We start from the raw sequence: 18,158 nt of genomic DNA, 5'->3' as shown, positions 1-18,158 counted from the left end.
TAAACAATTAGAAGTAAAATGAAGATAGAAAAAGAGATGAGTCTAGTTAGAATAAAAATATCAGTGTAGAATTAAAATAAAAAGAGTAAAAAATACAACAATCCAACATCCAAGTTTTAGTTATAGAGATGTCTTATATAAGCATATTATACTCTAAGTAAAGTGGTAAAAAGCCTTCCGTGACATATGTTTTTGTACAACTGGACTATTGTAATGATCTGAATGTTGAGTTTTATCAGAAGTACTTTATTAATTACGTATCTCGAGGTCTCTATCGATATTTATCCACGTATTGTCGAGCAGCGAGTACCAGATGCATGTAGATCACAGCCACTATCATACTATAAGACTATAAGAAAACCATTTACTTGAGAAACTTAAGATTGAGTCTACCAGGAAAATCAGAAATGAGCTATGAGCTTTAAATTTAAAAGTCACTCTGCACGTTTTTTGACGCATTTTCATTTTTTATTGAATCTTTTTGTTTTTGTTTCACATTTAATTTTATATGAACAAACGTTTCGCAAACCATTCGAATTTATAAATTATAATCTTTAATCTTACTGTAATCATGACCCCTATTAGTGGCCGAATGGTTAAAATCGCTGAATGCTAGGAGTTTGAACGCAGTGCCATTTCAGGCAAAGAGGCTGGCTTCGTGGTTGGTATCGAGAAAGCCCTCATCGCAGGCATCCTTTCTCTAAGCTTGATAGCCTTTGTGTGCCTTGCCATATTTAAACAACTTAGCCTATTGTGTAAACATAGAAACATATGATAAGAGATTACACTCTTTATGGAAACGAAATGTACGTGTCGAAAGTGTGCAATTAAATTCTAGACATGTTGTTTACATATATATTTATATGTAAATGTAGTATGTAAATTGTGCAATGCGTTTATTTGCTAACAATTTTTATTTTTAGTGCAATTTTATAAAGAATTTAAATACTTCTTACATAATAACAGGACCGAGACAATGATGAAGAGAAAGAAGTACTCAGCTAGAATAAATAACTCAGACGGGAATTGCACGGGAAAAAATAACATGGAAGGACAGTGTTATTTAAACCTGAAAATTAATTAATATGCATTATTCTCTGTCCTGATAAATATTTTATGTAGTTTTTTTAGTAATTAAGTCTTTTAATTAAGTTTTGTTTAATTAGGTTTTCTTATCATATGTGTGGAATTCAATCATTTAAGGTAATGTGGATTACCTCAGATAACAGGAAGTGCGGATAAATGGACAACTGTATTATTTCATAAAAAATTATCATAACGAAAATTTATTGCACACGGTACTGTTATTACGCAGTGTTATTACGCACGGTGTTAAAAAAAAAATTTCACTGAAAAATTATCCTGGAAAAAATGTTCCAGTAAACATGTTTCCAGAAAAAATTAAATGTTTCTAGAAAATGTATGGCTATTTTCTTATTTTTCCAAATCTTATAGCAAACTATTTAGTGTCATATCATAAATATCACCACAAGTTTATATGACTTTTAAAATTAATGAACATTATTTAGCTTTTACATAAGAAAGTTGCCTTACATTTAATGAAATATGTTATACAAATGTACTAAATGTGAAATATTCTATAAAAGATACTTAAAGTGAATAGAATTAATCATACGATTGTGTTATGTGGATAATCACATATAAATTTAAACTAGGTCTTTGGAACATTGTGCATTATGCTTATCAATGTGGTTGTAGGAAAAAATGTCACCCGGAAAAAAGGGAAACGGAAAGAATATCCCCGGAAAATAAGGAACGGAAAAAATGTCCCCCTTCGTTTGCAATGGGAAATATAAGGCATGTTTAGAAAGATCGCCAAGCTGGGTGATAAAAGTTTTATCTCAACAACCGTAACTTCGGATGACCGGAAACATGTGCGAGTAGAAGCAAGAAGATGTGTTGGCTGCTTATTTCTTCCATGGAGCCTACCTCCATAGTTTCTTCTCTAAGGTTAAAAATAGAGAGTTGTTTAGAGAAGGAAGCTTTCGCGATGGACGCCAGGGGGGAAAGGCGGGTTGTCCAGCGTCGGTCATTGTCAGGTCTTTAGTAATTACTTTCCTCGCACTGCATGTAGTTATAGCCTTAAGCTGCGGTTTAGTGAAACATTTATTGACGCACAACAGAAAACTAATTCATCCTGAGCTTTGGTATAAGAAACAGTTGTAGATGTAATTTCAAGTTACGGTTTGCGATAAGAATAGGACTAAATTTTTTACCTAATTAATTTTCGCATAATTTTTTTTTTTTTTTTTTTTTTTTTTTTTTTTTCCTCATTTGATTTTAATTAAAAGTAACGCATCTGCACAGAAAACATTTGTTTAAATTTGCACTTAAGTTTGAAAACAAGAATACCACAGTTATTAAAATTAAGAGGTTTATTTCAAAGTCTCTGAGGGACTAATGTTTTCATTTTGCGTCGAATCACTCTGAATGTCCGTTTCACTTTTCAAACTGTTGCCACCAAATATTGTGATAAAGCAACCGTACCTACAGCCATCGAGTTTCGAATGACGTAATCCTACTGCGAATATGGGCAACTGGAAGCCCAAATTTGAAATTTGGAATTCGTTTTATTATCGATTTTATATTTTGTAACGAATTTTTGATTAACAAACTCAAGAATTTCAAAGCGAGCCATGGCAATTATGTACAGAAAAAACATTTTTATCTCCAGCGCGTGAGACTGTGAATCGGAAATTCTAAAAATGTGCTCAATTTAAAATTATTTTGTGATACTGCTCTTGAACTGAATTTTAAGTGCGAAGAATATGATATTTAATAAATAAAGGTAACACACAAAATGTTAAAAAAAAAAGGCCCCTTTGGACGTAATTTAAAATCTGAAACCTTTCAGATCTTTTATTTTACTAAAATTTTAAAATCTAATTAAAATGGATCCCATAACCACGCGATCTGGTCTTAAACATTTAATATGCAATGAACCCTCTTATAGCGACCTCTTCCAAAATAATTTCTCAGAGTAGAAATTAACACTTGTACCGAGCATTATCTCTTTAAGATGACCACTTCCACCAAAGACCAAAATAATTAGAAACGTAGATGATCGTATTAGAGAGGATTTAATGCATTTTACAATGCACCAATGCGTAACCTACTGAGAGCCGGACCATCTAGTAGCCCATAAACGATTGGCGACCATCTCCTTAAGACGATCACTTCCAAAAGTGACCGGCATTTCTATAGGTATAAACAAACACTTGCACTGAATATCATCTTTCTAGGGTGGTGATCTTCACAGATATCAAAAATCAACTAGAAACATGGATGGATTAGGATTATTCAATTATGGCAAAGCGCACGAGGGCTATCTTACCTAAAGGGAGGGATACCTTCGTGGAGAACTTTCTAAGGGAAACTGACTCGTATACATATTACACATGGGAAAACCACGAAAGTGCCCATGCAGCCAGCCCGTTCGCGGGATTGGAATCTCGGACCGAACTACCAGTGCTCAGCGTCTTTACCGCTCGGCCGCTGATAGGCTGAAATCTGATGGATGGCTGATGGATATCTTAGAAAGGATTTTTACTTATAGTAGTTATATAAATTACAATTACGTGTAGAGCTTATGGAAACTTAAAAGCGGCCGAGCGGTTAAGTTGCTGAATACCCTGGTTGTTATATCTGGGTACGATTCCTAGCAAAGCAGCTTTTCGTGGTTTTTCCCCTATATAACGTGGTTACGAGCTAGTTTTCCTTAGGAAGCCCTCCACGAAGGCAACCATTTTCTTAGGCAGATACCTTTCGTGCGCTTTGTTATAGTCAAGTAAACCAAACCAAATTAAAGAAGCTTATTTATTCTACTCTCCAAATTGAGATCCAAATAAGTCATACGTGGGAGCTTTTCGTATTCATAACGTAAAACGTATCAAAATGGGGAAATTAAATAAATTTAATTATTTAACTTGGTTATCTAGAATTCCAGTTTTTAATTTATCTCTTGTTTCCAAAAATCTGTGCATGAATAAATGTGTAATAAAGCATAGACAGATAACTTTGAAATTCAGAGAATAACTTAAATGACCTTTGACCACTAGCAGCCGAGAGGTAAAAATAGTTGAATATTGGTAGTTCGACTGCCACGCCACGATAATTTCCTGGTAAGCAGCACATCCGCCATGGCGTTCAAACCATGGCGGATGTGCTGCTTACCAGGAAATTTTCGTGTTTTTCTCCATGTGTAACATAAATACGAGGCAGTTTCTATCAGACGTATGAAATAATTTTTGTCAACTACTCGCTATAAACAGTCCTCCATGAAGGCATCCATATTCCTTTCGGCAGATAATCTTATGGTACTTTGCCATAACCTAAATAATCTGAATTGATGATTATGCTAATTTTTTCTCATACTGAATCCTGTGATGCTTTAATTAATGTTTTATTTATCATAAACTGTGTTAACTGCTTTAAATTAACCAAATCAGGATTTTTTTCTGTTAGATTTCCTTTTTGAAATTTTTCACATCATTTTAGAAGCCTAAATATGTCAGATCGTTTTAGTAAGACGTATTATTTGTAACTGTTTTACATATAAGTACAGAGAATCTCATGACGGCGAACTCTAAAAGTGTTTCCTACAACATAAATAAACAGGCTTTTATACATTTGCCTCTCTAATGCAACCATCTACTATATAAGTGGCCTAAAAATCGCTTGAAGCCGCCGTTAGTGGTCGCATTAGAAAAGTCTCATTATATTTGCATTTTTGTGGCATTTAATAATTTCAGTTACATGTCTGCCTTATAAACTATAATATTGATTTTTCAAGGTCGTGTAACAACTTTCAATATAAATTAGAATAGTAATAATCTTTTACATTCCATTCGGATTATTGTATTCGTATGAAAGCCTTGAATCAATTGTTGATCATTATTTTGTACGTATGCTATTGCAAAAATTTAAAAATTCTTAATTATGATATTTTCCAATATTCGGGCTTTAAATGCCCAAGTTATTTAATTTTATGCCAAGATTTAAACATTGTGCATTTACAATGAGAAGATCTTAATTATGGAACTTTTTAACATCTGGAGCTGGTTAAAACTGGTTGAAATGTGTTGCAGTCGCAGTTCGTATGCAAAACCATTCTCGCACTGATTTGTTTTATGCTTAATTTATAGCAATTTCCCTAAGTAACCAAATTTTAGATTTATATCATTTTTTTTTTAAATTGTGAAAATAAACAAAAAGAAAGGAGAAAATTTTTCTTTCTTACATTATAATTATTTTCAGTTCATCTTTTATGATAATTAGTGTATTTTTCAATTTTCCTCAACTGTCAAATCTTGTTGTATTTCTAAATATCTTTAGATTATTTACAGTCCCTGCAATTTTAGAGGTTTTATGTTAAACTCTAAAATAGTTATTAGAATAATTATTAGAAGCATTTGATGTAATTAATGACGTACGTCGCCCATAGATTCGCAAATTTTGAATTTTCAATATTGTTGCATGCACTTGAGCAGAAAATTCGTCTTTTCTAGCAAATTGCAAATTTTAAAATTCAAAAAATTCAACTCCATCAATCCAGTTTTCAGACTCAATTAAAGGCACTGAAGTTATTTAACATTTAAGAACTCTCGGTGATTTAGAATTCCCCGGAATTGGTACTCAAGAAATGATTTCAAAAATGCTCTTCTACATCTATTAATAATTGTTCTATCCCTTGAATAGCTAGTATCTACTGCATTTTCTCCTCATTTCTTCTTTGGTGGTTATTTGAATCATGGCAAAGCACGGGAACTGTCTGTCTAAGAGAAGGGATGCCTTCGTGGAGGACTTAACGAAGTATGAGAATGGGAAACTTGATTGTATTTACCTTACACAGGAAGAAATAACTAAATTATCTTGCAACCAGCTTGTTTGCTGGGATTTGAGCCCCTGTCGAACTGTCAGTGTTAAGCGACCGCCAGAGTCGTAGCTAGGGTTTTCAGCGCCCAGGGACAACTGAAGATTAATTCTACAATGTCGTAATATCAGTTTGGCGCCCCTTGGATTCTGCGCCCGGGGACAGATGCCCCCTTTGCCCCCTTCTAGCTACGGCCCTGGCGACCGCTGGAGCGCTGATGAGCTGCATTATGTATTCTGCTTAAGAATATAGAACACAAATGACTGTCAATTTTATTATATCATCAGTGTTTGGTAACTTTCCCTATGAAAATAAAATTGTTAGATATATGAGTGAAAAGACATGTAAATATTTTGAATTTGGATTCAATTTAATCCCCTTCATGTAACATATAATGCAGTTTACGTAATAGCATTTAAAATTTTTGAATATATTAACACAAAAGGATACGCCAATGCTGTTACGGCATTCGACAAAATATGTCTCGTTTACGTATATATATATATACGTATATATTCTTTGCAGAAGGAAGAAAATTATAGCCAATGCAGAAAATTTCTAAATTCAATTTCGCCAGATAAATTTTACATAAAATGAAAAAACAATTTTCAGTACATATAAATAATTAATTGAATGAATGTAAATTTTTACTGCGGAATACATAAACTTATTTTCAGCTCAATGTAAAACTGTTCCCACGCAAAACTTATATTATAAGAAAAAGTTAAATGTCTGTTATGTCGAATATTTCTTCACTTAGATTGCAGAGACATTCGATAGTTTATGGAAGCAGGAGACTTGAAAAATGAGCAACCCCCTCTCCGGGAATCGAACCGCGGATCTCTGGAATACGCCCCCAGCGTGCAGACCACTACACCACGAAAGCACGTCAAGAAGGCTCAAGTCTAAAATTTATGCATATTTAGTATTAATTCTATATTTTGCATATTAACATTTTAAAAATACCTGACTAAATTACTCCTGGACGGTTGTGTATAAACCTATGGTTTGTTTGATCAAGTGCGACTCATTTGTAAAGTATTGAATGGTGTACTCGCTTGCAAAACCTTGTGAATTTTGTTTTTCTTGAAAAATCGGCAATACCAAGTATGATTGCTAAATATTACATTCTTTTTAAGGGAACATTATAGTATAATAATAAGAATATTTTCTCCTGGGATATACTTTTATCAATGATATGTTACTGTAGCGCAGTTTTGCTAAATTCCTATAAATCAGTTCTAATTATTCTAAGCTGATTTACTAAGACTTGGAATGATGCTCAAGGCCGGCGCTAGACGTTTTGCCGCACGGTGTCTGCTTTACAACTTCAAAATTCTGCCGCCAAGCTCTTTCCAAAGTTCTAAAAATTTTGCGTTCTCTCAATTCTGCCGGCCGGTGCGGCCGCACCGATTGCATATGCTCTGGCACCGGCCCTGATGATACTAGGAAGGACTAGGAAACGATATTTCAGATAATACTTATTATCTGAATTGTCATTTCCTCATAAACATGGTGCTTATTAAAAATTACAGATGTTTTAATTAATAACAACCTTAAAAACTGGTTGTTAGTAGCTTTAATTTTGACTCCATACACTTCAACAATTAAAAAATCCAAAAGATAGGAAGTTTCCTTGTCAGCTCTTTTTGAGGCCTTTTCTAATACTGCTAAAATTCTGCATGATATTTGTTTTAGAACTGCTAACAAACTGCTAACAAAATTTTAAATACAAAAGTTATACTGCAATTTTAAGTCTGAAAAGTAATTAATTCAGACTTGAAAGCTCTTGAAACATAGAACTTGAGCTCAAAACAATAAGAATAGAATTTTGCATTAATTTTTTTTAATTATACGATTATTGCTTCATTGATAACAATGTTATAAATAGTTCATTTAGAATTACACTACAATTGCTGCATTAGAATCCATATTTCTTACTAATTATTTAAACATGAAAAATGAGAACTATAATATTTATATGTACTTTTTAATCTCCAAAGTCATAATAAAGTTTTCTCATAAATAGGAAATTGACTGTTTTCAACAGTTTTCACCTCTTCGTCAAGATGCATTTCTTTTACGGTCCTAATTAAAAATTACAGAACAGCAGAACATAATCTTCTATCTCATGAAATTTGCTAAAACAAATTCTTTCGCATTAATTTTGAATTTTATTTAACTCTAATTTATTCAATATTTCGAGTTCTGGATAATCAAATTAGCAGTATCATTCTAAAGCTGAAAAATGTAATTAAGAAGCTCAGCTTCGGTTTTAATGATTCATTTTACCACGCCACTGGGGAAAAAAAAAAAAAAAAAAAAAAAAAAAATCTGAGTTTTCAGATTTTTAATTACGTCCAAAGGGCGTTTTTTTAACATTTTGTGTATTACCTTTATTTATTAAATATCATGTTCTTTGCACTTAAACCATAAAATTCAATTCAATAGCAATGCCGCAGCATATCTTTAGAATTTTCCATACACACTTCCGCGCGCTGGAGACAAAAAGGTTTTTCCCAGCCGTAGAGTGTTGCCATTGCTCCCTTTTAAATCGCTGAGTTTGTTACTCAAATATTCGTTAAAGTTTTGCAAAATATAAAATCGATAATAAATCAAATTCCAAATTTCAAATTTGGTCTTCCACATGCCCATATTCGTAGGAGGATTACGTCATTCAAAATTCGATGGCTCTATGTACCGTTGTTTTATCACAATGCGAGAAATATACATACATTTATGCAGATTTTTCATTATTTAAAGGAAAATCTGAAAGCTTTCATATTTCATATTGCGCCCTTAAGGATTTTTTTTAACGTTTTGTGTGGTACCTTTATTTATTAAATAAAATGTTTTTCGCGCTTTACCATAAAATTCAATTCCACAGCAATATCACAAAATATTTAAAAAGAGCAAAATTTAAGAATTTCCAATACACAGTTTCGGGCGCTGGAGATACATTTCTTTTTTCGTACAGTGTTCCTGTTGCACGCTTTTAAATCGATGAGTTTGTTAATTAAAAAATTCGTTAATGTGTTGCAAAATTGGGAATAGCTAATAAAACAAATTCCAAATTCGGAATTTCAAGTGCTCATGTTTGGTTGGAGTACTGCGTTATTCAAAATTGGATGGCTCTAGGTACTGTTGTTTTTTGAAAATGCGGAAACATTCATGCATTCATGCAGAATCTTCATTATTTAGTTTCTTTAAATATAATGCATGGCAATAATATTTTGTAGCAACAGTTTGAAAAGTGAATCGACGCAGAAAGTGAAACCACGCAAAATGTCGTTTTGAGACTAATAGCCCTTTGGGCTTAAAAATAAATAAATAAATAAATAAATGTTAGATTAGCAAGTTAAAAGTCAGAAATAACAACATTTAACCGATAAGAAAATCAGAACTCTTTACTATCTCGCTCGAAAAATGCAATTTTGAATAAAATAATAATTTTGCTTCTTTATTAAATTATTCTTATAACAGGGCTTGCATGAATGGATTATATTCTACTATAAGAAATTTTTTCATACCAATAAATTGCCACAGTTAGAGACAGAAAGTACAGTAAACCCTTTCTAAGATGACCACAGGTTCATAAGATTTTGGGCTTTTGCGAATTAGAGAAATAGCTCTCAGCACCGATGTCCAAGTTCTCAGAAATACTGATCATCATAGGAAGATAATCACCAGAAGAAAGTTCACTATTCACATTCGGAAGTGCATTATTCTATAAATGAAAGTACATTAAGCCGATTCGATTGCGTGTATGGCCGTATCTATTTATATATAGGAAAAATTTTAATATAAAATAAATATAGTGTAAAATATATGTTACCGTTAAAGCGTATAATTAAGTTATTTCCTCGAATAAGTAAGTATTTGGCGGGGGGGGGGAACTAGCCAAGCCGGTTTAGCTAATTATTTTAAAATAACTATATTAATTAGTATAGAATATAATATTCTATAAACTAACTAATGATAAATGCCGCTCAGACGGTGTAGTGGTTAGGGGAGCCAACTTCGATACCTAACGGCTTGGGTTCGAATCCAGGGGAATGCATAGTTCTAATGGTCCGTCCCTTCATAGGAGGCAAAGGTGGCCCACCTATTAGGTGACTGCATAATAAAGTGACAACTGCTTCTGGTGAAGTCGAAGTCGGCTGAGGGACCATCATTCATATAAAAAAAAAAAAAAACACACACTTAATAACAAACCAAAAAAAAAAAAAAAAAAATCTCAAAGGTTTCAGGTTTTAAACTACGTCCAAAGAGGGCGTTTTTTTTTTAACGTTTTGTGTGCTACCTTTATTTATTAAATATCATATTCTTTGCACTTAAACCATAAAATTCATTTAAATAGCAATGTCGCAAAAGAATTTAAAAAAAGCATATCTTTAGAAGAATTTCCGATACACAGTTCCGCGCGCTGGAGATAATTTTTTTTTCGTATAGTGTTGCCATTCCTCGCTTTTAAATCGTTGAGTCTGTTAATCAAAAATTCGATAAAGTTTTACAAAATATGAAATAGATAATAAAACAAATTTCAAATTTGGGCTTCTAGATGCCCATATTCGCAGGAGGATTACGTCATTCAAAATTCGATGGCTCTATGTACCGTTGTTTTATCACAATGCGAGAAATATGCATATATTTATGCACATTTTTCATTATTTAATTTCTTTGAATATAATGCAGGACTCTAACATTTGGTGGCAACAGTTTGAAAAGTGATTCGCCGTTTATAGTGATTCAACGCAAAATCGCAAAACGAAAAGAATGGTCCTCCAGGATCAAAGTCTCTTACACCTAATGATAAACCGTTAAAGTGGGGGGGGGGGGGAAAATGACACTATAAAATATCTGTCGTTTTATAAATTAACTGATGATAAACCGTTAGTGTTTAGAAAATTATATTTCATATTACGGATAGATTAAATAATAACGGAATGCATAATATAATATTATTGCTAGATTCGTTAAACCGTAATAAAAAATAACGAACTATACTACGCCAATAGTTCTGTTTAGCAGCTTTCGTGTGCCGTCTTTACTGACAATTCGTCATTTATCAACACTTTAATGTAAACAAGCTGTTAGCTTCCAGTTAGGGATGGATGAAATTTAGTTTAAAGAGCGGCAATCATTATTTAACAGAGGAGAAACATTTGCTCCCCGTGAATTCTTTCCTTCCGGGTGAGGTGGGTCGGTTTCTTTAAGGAAACGGGTGAAGCAAACCACGGGGGAGAACATACGATTTTCCCGCAGGCAAGTTGGAAAAACCTGCTATCGAAATGACCTTGCTCAGCTGCAGCCAGCTCAACGTCTTACCCTTAAAACCTCCCTCAAGAGAGCCCGCTATAACCCTGCCCGTTTGGCAGGTTTCCCCATCTCCAATCGGCGACATTATTTGGCGAGATTTTAGAGTTCCTTTTTTCCGTTCCTTATTTTCCGAGTGACATTTTTTCCGTTCCTTATTTTCCAGGGACATTCTTTCCGTTTCCCTTTTTTCCGGGTGACATTTTTTCCGCACACCTATCAATGTAGACGTTTCGTCGATTATTTTTTTAACAGTTCGTCGTAAAGGCCAAATCATATTCCCAATTCGTAAAGTCGTATTTCATACACCTAGTTAATAATAATTCGTAAAATGATTCCCTGTCCGTAAAGCTGTAGATGTTGTTTCTAGGCCGTAGATGTGAAATATATGATATTTTATTCTTTAAGGGGCTGTGTACAATTCTAAATTTCATTTCGTATAAATTTTTTTAAAAGAATACATTTTAATTTAGAATTAAGATTAATTAGATAATTAAGATTACATTTTGATTTAGAATTACTTGGTCCTATTATTATGTAGATTTAATCGTACAGGAACAGACGTTGTGATCACGAGACATAAAGAAAGACAGTCGTGTGGGCGTTTGTTGAGCAATCGGAAGCAAAGGGGAATTCATGAAACATTTCTGAAAGCGGAACTGGAAAAAAAAAAAAAAAAAAAAAAAACACAGTACTTTTAAAAGCATTATACCAATTTCATTTACTTGTAAAGCACTTATATTTTTTCATTTCTTCGTATTTATATTATTCTCATTATTTACATAAACTAAAGTTTTATTCCTTAAATACATTAAATCGTAAAAGGAAATTTTATAATTTTTGTGTTTAAAGACCGGACACCAAATTTTTAAAGTTGTTTTGACAGATTAAAACATATTTCGGGAAAATTTGTATATTTCTCTTATTGGTCTGAAGAAGTATTTAATAATAAAGAAATTTAAAAAAAAAATAAATAAATGCATAATGCACAGTTCTGAAAAGACACTGCTTAAAGTTTATATAATTAAAAAAATTATTTAATTTTCGAAAATCTTGTTCCTCAGATTTTAAATATTTTCCATTCTCAGCGACAAAGTTTGAATTTATGATGTTTTCATCATACGTATAATCGTAGAGTTTCGCCTCGTTAATCGAACTACGTAAATATGTAATTTTATTGGAAAAAGTTTAAAATTTCGGATTATTCATTATTCGTATCGTTGAACTTTGGCCAAAAAAGAAAGGAAAATGTTAATTAAATCTATATTTTTAATATAATTCATTGATGAAATTATATATTAATTAAATAAATCTGTGTGTATGAATACTTATATGCAAAAGAGGCAAAGGGCCTTTTCTCAAAAACAAACAAGGAAGGGCGATCTAAACACGTTTGAACTCTAAACTTTTCTGGGTTCTCTTTTTAAACTGTATGGTAGATGTAAAACACACAAATACTAAGAAGTTAAGAAATGCTATTTCTGTCTGTACATGGACCATCATCAGTAATGACCGAAATTTTCAGCTGTCTTTTATTAACCAAATAGCGGCCAGAGGGGACAGGACCCTGGAGTAAGGCTTGAACGAAACACCCGTTCTCACGGATGTTAACTAATGGTTGACCCTCTCCAATAGTATAAAAAGCTGTAATTCATCCGCCCTCCCCTGAGTTCAACCACTTAGCTTGTTTTTCAACTCAATACTCAAAACTAAGACCTTCAAGCGTTAGTTTCCCGAAAAGTTCTTAATTGCTTTCACCTTGCATACAGATTGCTACAATTCCCAGGCAAATCCTAATTCTCACTTCTTTCGAAAAAATATATACTACCACTATTAATGAAAGAAAAAATTTCCTTTTATGAATAACTGAATATGAAATGTAATCATTTATTAAAAAATGAACTTTTGTAAAAAACTCATAAATCAGTATTCTGAAAATTTTAAGTGCGGTGAAATACAGCATTTAAATCTCTCCCTTAACCCTTTCAGTCCCAATGGGTTAAGTCCCAATAGATGTTTAAAGAAACCTAGAGAGAATTAAACGCATTAATTTATTACATAGTTGATATCCCACTGGTAGCAGGCATCATTTTTAACATCCCCATTACAAAATTGTTGCGCGCATCTTCTTATAGAGGCTTAGTGACAGACTGTCAATTTCTGTTAGTGTGATTTGTGTCATTTGTGATAATTACCAAGAAGGCATAAAAAAAATCAAGTCAGTTGAAACAAATAAATTGGGATTGAAAGGGTTAAACAATTTAAGATGTTTTATAAAATTTCAGTATTTAGTTATTCAGATTTCAACCAGTAAAATCATCTTCTCCAAATGCCATTTGTTAAATGTATTTAAGCCCTCAAAAAAAGTATTTTTCCTTTCATTTAAAGATTTTATATTTTGACAATTTGCACATCCTTGTTTTTGATATTCTTCACTATATCACACGTAAAATTATAAATTTTTGCTCATAAAAACTCACAGATTCATGAGTCTATTTGAATTAATTGTGTTTCTTATATCCAAAACATGTTTAATATGTTGAAGACGTATATTAATAGAGTTTTATAATATATGTTTAGTGGGAAATATGCACTAATATATAACATGCATTAAAATAAGTGAGTCACAGGATCAGTAAAAAACCATGGTTATTACCAAAATAAATAAGGACAATGTGCAACATAATAAAGATTACAGAAATGAATGAGGACAATATTTAAAATAAATAAGGACTATATACAGCTCCTCAAACTCCCACATCATCACCACTACATAAGAATTAAACATGTTGCAACAATAAAATGAACAAAAAAGAGAGAGTCTGTGCAATCCATTACTCCAAAAAAAGCATATTTTTCGAGTATATACAAGTATTAATACATAGTATGAATCACAACCAACACACTAAAAGTTGTACTAAACTACAGCACACTAAAAAATACTATACTTCAAAGGTAAAGAATTCTTAGGACAAAGTAGACTCTCTCTCAGAAATATTAATTTTAATTTCGCTACAGATTTCTGGAGTGCATAAATTTAGATATTCTGAAAATTAAGAAACACAAAAGAAAAACATTAAAATTGTCTTAGGAAGTTTGTCACTGTAAGTTCAATAAGTAATTACAAAATTTTCGAGTAAAATGTATATGAAAATTTAAATAAAATGCTTTAAGTGCTTATAAGAAATGTCTTAATATAAAAGTTTTCTTCTACCAATGGCGGCCCTCCGTTTGGCCACGACTAAGTGATGGTCACTTTATTACGGATGCATTTAATTATAAGTGGGCCACATTTGCCTCCTATGAAGGACAGTTACAATCCGAATTTCGAACTTCTCCGAATTTCGAACCCGGAACCTTTGGCATCGCAGCCCGGCGACTCAAACCACTATACCGCCTAGGCGGTCTAAATATAAACGTAAATGTAAGCAATTCTATTTAAAGCGACTACTCAAAATTCCATTCTTTTTAATCTTAAGTGAATGTGGTGAACTTGCGTAATGATTAAAACCAATGTTTATTGTTCTCAAAAACACTGTTCGTCTTAGAGGGAGATAGTCACCAAGAAGGTTCACTGCAAGTATACATTATTTCTAAAAAAAAAAAAAAAAGCTGCACGAAGATTTTCGTGATTTTCCTAAAGTATAATGTGCATGTGAACCAGTTCCTGAGAATGTACTCCACAAAGGAATCCCACTCCTTAAGCAGATAGCCGTAGTGTGCTTTGACATAATCTAATAAATCCAAATCCTACTGAAATATTATGCATAGCTGACTTTCTTCATAACTAACAACTCGTCATTCAAGTAACTGACTGCACGCTGTGCATGGAAATTTTAATGACATTTTAAGAATAATAATAAAACAAGAAATAATTTTCCCTATAAGAGTATTAGACTAACAAAAGTGAAGAAAATAATCTCAAAATTAACTTAGCAATTTTTTTATAAATAAGGTCATGCAGTTACTTACCTTCCTTTTTCTAATCTTTTTTAGATAATACTTTTCATAAAAAATTACCAGTAAAAACTTTATAAAAATGATTTATTAATGACCTTTGTTAGTTAACTATTAATATTACTTTGTTACTACTATATATATTACTTTGTTAGTTTGTTAGTTAAAATTCTATTAAGTGCTATAAGTTGGATTAATTTTCTATGCTTAAGTCTCCTTTTTACTTTTTCAGCAAAAATTTATTAGTTAATAAAAAATATGAAAGTAAAAACTATCCTTATTTCCATCTTGCGCTCATAAAACATTATGGGAATATCCATTTACAGTTATTAAAGCCTGAAAAAAGCATGTCTGCGATGTTATCGTCATGCGATGATTTGTAGATACTTTATTTTTTACCACGATATTTTCGACGACGATGTTTTTAAACTGCGAAGTTTTTGAACCGCTTTATTTTCGACGACGATATTTTGTACGACGATGATTTAGAACTGCGATGTTTTCTCTTTGCGATGTTTTCTCCCACGATGTTTTGTAGCACGACGTTTTCGCCTTGCGTTGTTTTCTCCGCGACGTTTTCGTCCGCGATGTATTTGCCGCGATGTTATCGGCGGACACCATTTATTCAGTATTTCGTGACTTGCTAAATGAAGGTATACTAATTATTTATATGGATGATATAGTCATACCGGCTAATGATGAAGTTGAATGTTTAGACAAATTAGAAAGAGTATTCAAAACTGCTTCAGAATATGGATTACAAATAAATTTCAAAAAGTGCCAATTCTTAAAACGAAAAATTGAATTTTTGGGACATGTAATTGAAAACGGAACTATTCGACCATCGCCTTCCAAAACTGTTGCTGTTCAAAACTTTCCACAACCACGTAACTGTAAACAACTACAAAGGTTTTTAGGACTAACGGGATATTTTTCGTAAATTCATTCCTCATTATGCTAAAATAGCTAAACCTCTTAGTGACTTGCTTAGAAAAGGTATTGCTTTTAAATTCGATTCCGAACAACAGGAAACTTTTTGCAAATTAAAAGATATTCTCTCTCAATCACCTGTTCTACACATATTTAGACAAGGATATCCATTAGAACTTCATACTGATGCTAGTAGTCAAGGTTTTGGTGCGGTACTATTCCAATTGTCTGATGATGGTAATTATCCCCCAATCCAATATATGAATAAGAAGACTTCACCGCAGCAAGAGAAACTCTGTAGTTACGAATTAGAAGTCCTTGCAGTTACAGAAGCTCTGAAGAAATTTCGAAACTATTTGTTAGGGTCTAAATTCAAAATTGTAACTGATTGTAGTGCTTTTCAGAAAACTTTAGATAAAAATGATTTAACTCCCAAGATTGCAAGATGGGCAATGTTTATTGAAGAATTCGATTACGAAATTGTACATCGTTCAAGAAGTCAAATGAAACATGCTGATGCTCTAAGTAGAAATGCTTTAATTTTAACATCATACACATCCGATGTAACTGAGAAGATTCGGTTAGCACAACAACAGAATGAAGATGAACATGTGAAGTTGATAAAGAATTTAGTTGAGAAGGAAGAAGAAAATGGATTCTTCCTGAGAAATGATATTTGTACAAATTTCAAAATGGTAAAGATCTACTAGTAGTGCCAGAATCCTTGCAGAACGAAATCATACAGAAGGTACATAAAAAAGGTCACTTTACTGTAGATAAACCTGTGAATGCTGTAGAGCAAGAATTCTATATTCCCAGACTGAAATGCAAAGTTGAAAAAGTAATTGCTAACTGTATAGAATGTATACTGTACAACAAGAAGCAGGGAAAAGCAGAAGGATTTCTTCATCCTGTACCGAAAGAAAACGTTCCCTTGAGTACGTACCATGTCGACTTCATTAGACCTCTTCCATCAACGAACAAGAGATACCAACACATTTTTAACTGTGGTCGATGCTTTTACGAAATTTACTTGGTTCTATCCAGTGAAATTACCAACTACGCAAGAAGTCATTTCGTAATTGAAGCAACAACAGACTGTATTTGGAAATCCATCCAGAATCATTTCAGATCGAGGTAATGCCTTTACATCGAAAGAATTTTTAGCTTATTGTACTGAAGAAGGCATAGAACATGTCAAAATTACTACCGGTATTCTACGAGTTAACGGACAGATTGAAAGAATCCATAGAATTTTGATTCCTGTTTTATCAAAATTATCACACGAGGATTCAACAAAAGGGTTTAAGTATGTTCCAGATGTCCAGAGAATAATCAACAGTACAACTACGAGAAGTACGAAATATTCAGCGTTTGAGCTTCTCATAGGCACGAAAATGAAGTATAAGGAAGATTTGAGAATTAGTGAGATATTGAATGAAGAATATTTAAAGCAGTTGATGCAAGAACGTGATGAAATGAGAGAAGATGCGAAAAACAACATTTTGAAGATACAAGAAGAGAATCGTAAGCAATTTAACAAAAGACGTAAGAAACCGAAACTGTACAAGACTGGAGACTTGGTAGCCATTCAGAGAACTCAATATGGGACTGGTTTGAAACTACGACCTAAGTTTCACGGACCGTATAAAATCATAGCTGTTAAATCAAATGACAGATATGAAGTCGAAAAAGTAGGATGCCATGAAGGACCGAATTTGACATCTACTGCGGCTGACCATATGAAGCCATGATCAAATTGATTGATGTTTGTATCAGCTCAAAACCTAAGGACCTAATATTCTTTTTTTTTTTTTTTTTTTTTTTTTTTTTTATTCTCTTTGCGGGTAGATGATGGTGACGTCCATTCAACAGACATCGAGGACGATGCCCCTTCAGGCTGGCCGAAGCTGTGGAGATCATCGACGACCGATGCTGACTTAGCAAATTACCAGCTGACTTCATCCCAGCCTAGCACAGTGTGCAGCAGACGAGACCAACGGGAGATAGCATCCAGACGTGAGCGAAAGTGGAGCGAAGCAGATCGCTAGCTTGTCTTTAA

The 18,158-nt window shown here is 32.9% G+C and overlaps 1 protein-coding gene across 1 annotated transcript in view; it reads left to right on the top strand.

Annotated features, from left to right (window-relative positions):
* LOC118179714 (polycystin-2-like) overlaps positions 1 to 18,158 on the top strand; it is a 143,051-nt gene that overhangs the window by 22,118 nt on the left and 102,775 nt on the right. The gene's annotated exons all lie outside the window — the stretch shown is intronic.

The sequence above is a fragment of the Stegodyphus dumicola genome, chromosome 8 (genome assembly GCF_044657685.1).
Source record: "Stegodyphus dumicola isolate Sdum_Otavi_A_Nest chromosome 8, ASM4465768v1".
NCBI classification, from domain to species: Eukaryota; Metazoa; Arthropoda; class Arachnida; order Araneae; family Eresidae; genus Stegodyphus; species Stegodyphus dumicola.
Note: the sequence above shows the minus strand (reverse complement) of the source record. Positions and strands in the feature narration are given on the sequence as shown.